General features: G+C 53.4%; 1 pseudogene across 1 annotated transcript; it reads left to right on the top strand.

The window, feature by feature from the left end:
- The first annotated feature begins 1,032 nt into the window (after window positions 1-1,032).
- On the top strand, window positions 1,033-1,806 carry LOC309552731 (annotated as a pseudogene). The gene has a single exon. The product of its transcript is annotated as an uncharacterized misc_RNA (transcript).
- The last annotated feature ends 475 nt before the right edge of the window (window positions 1,807-2,281 follow it).

The following is a 2,281-nucleotide window of genomic DNA, read 5'->3' as shown; positions in this document are numbered from 1 at the left end:
CCGGTCACCCCTTTCAGGGTGGGGTCGGGGGGGCGGCTTCCTCGCCTTCTCCGGCCGCAAAACGTAAAGGCTTATGTTGGCAGTTTAACGAGGCCACTTGCAAGTTTGGAACCTCCTGTCGCTTCAAGCACGAGTGTTCCAACTGCGGCGGAAATCACTCGTCGGCACGATGCTTTAAGCATGGGGGAGCAAAACATGCCGACGCTGGTAAGAGGGCGGACGCCGGTGAAAGTGGAAAGGTTGGCCAGGTTCCTAAGTAGGTACCCTGATCGGGAAGCAGCCGCTCTTTTGCTGGGGGGGTTTTCGCAAGGCTTTCGCATTCCTTGTTCTTTGTCGGTGGCTCCTCCTCCCGGGGGCAATTTAAGTTCCGCTAGGGCGCATTCGTCGGTGGTCTCGGCGAAGCTCCTGAAGGAAGTGAGGTTGGGCAGGATGGCGGGCCCTTTCTCGTCTCCGCCTTTGCCGAATCTGGTACTCTCCCCTCTGGGTGTGGTTCCAAAAAAGGAACCTAATAAGTTTCGACTCATTCACCACCTGTCTTATCCCCCTGGGGGTTCGGTGAATGACGCTATAGCGGACGACTTATGCTCGGTTTCATACGTTTCGTTCGATAAAGCGGTGGCCTGGGTGCGTCGTTTTGGGCGGGGGGCCCTTATGGCGAAAACTGACATTGAAGCTGCGTTTAGGTTGTTGCCGGTGCACGCGGACAGCCTGCATCTTTTGGGTTGTGAATGGCAGGGTGGAATTTTCGTTGACCAATGTTTGCCTATGGGCTGCGCCATTTCTTGTTCGCTGTTTGAAACATTCAGTTCTTTTTTGGAATGGGTTGTTAGGGATGTTTCTGGGTTGTCTTCCATAATTCATTATTTAGACGATTTTCTGGTGATAGGTCCTCCGGGGGAGGTGATGTGTGCGACGCTTTTGGCTACGGTCCAACAGCTGTTTGATTATTTTGGAGTCCCATTAGCCCCTGACAAGACTGAGGGGCCGTGCACGGAACTGCGATTTCTGGGTATTGTCATTGATACGATGGCAATGGAATGCAGGCTTCCGGTTGACAAGCTATTGGACCTACGCAGAGTTATTGCAGGGACCTTGGACACACGAAAAATTCAGCTGCGTGCCCTGCAGTCTCTGCTGGGAAAATTGAATTTTGCCTGCCGCATCATGCCCATGGGGCGGGTGTTTTGCAGGAGGTTGGCGGCTGCCACGGCGGGAGTCAGGGCGCCGCATCATTACATTCGCCTATCTAAAGAGCATCGGGATGACTTGCGGGTTTGGGATTTGTTCTTGAGCTCCTTTAACGGCCGTTCGGTTTGGTTGGAAGCTCCGGTGTCGAACTTTGACCTGGAGCTGTTTACTGACGCGGCAGGCTCGGGGGGTTTTGCGGCCTATTTCCAGGGGCAATGGTGTGCGGGGGAATGGCCGGCCTCCTGGCGGAATTCTGACTTCATTCGTAACTTGGTTCTGTTGGAATTATTTCCCATTGTGTTGGCCGTGGAGTTATGGGGTCAGGATTTCACAAATAAGAGGGTCCGTTTTCATTGCGATAACCTGGGGGTAGTTCAGTCCATCAACAGCATTACTGCTTCTTCTCCACCGGTTATTAGGTTGCTTCGCCACCTGGTGCTCAAATGTTTGCTCCTGAATTCTTTTTTCTAGGCTGTGCATGTTCCGTGTGTTGACAATTCGGTGGCTGATGCTCTTTCTCGCTTCCAGTGGGACAGGTTTCGGAGGTTGGCACCGGATGCGGAGCAGCAAGGCCTGATGTGTCCCGGGGAGCTGTGGAACAGCGTCTCGCCGCAGTAATGGATTTGGTTCGGGCGTCGGTTTGTCCTTCCACTTGGACGGCCTACGAAAGGGTGTGGGCGACGTGGCATCAGATGGTGAGTGAGGTGGGGGGTCTTTCTGGTGATCGGGAACGGTTGTTCCTGCTCTTATATTTTGTGAGCCTGAATTTTGAACAGCGTGTGTCTATTTCTACGTTACTCCGCAAAATGGCGGCCTTAGCCTTCTACTTTCAGTTGTGGGGGGTTGCTGATGTAACCAAACATTTCCTTGTTCAAAAGGCCTTGAAGGGTTATGCGAGGGGTACTCGTTTGATTGATTCCAGGCGCCCGGTTTCCTTTGATGTGTTGTCCCGGGTGGTGGACTGCTTGCCGGGAGTGTGTTCTGCGGACCAGGAGGTGGAACTCTTCAGGACGGCTTTTATCTTGGCGTTCTTTGGAGCTTTTCGGATTAGCGAATTGGTGAGTATTTCCAGGCGGGGGAATGGGGGATTGCA

This window comes from Pelophylax lessonae, assembly GCF_965119305.1.
Source record: "Pelophylax lessonae genome assembly, chromosome: 4".
Taxonomy (NCBI): Eukaryota; Metazoa; Chordata; class Amphibia; order Anura; family Ranidae; genus Pelophylax; species Pelophylax lessonae.
This window is presented reverse-complemented; position numbering and strand designations above follow the sequence as displayed.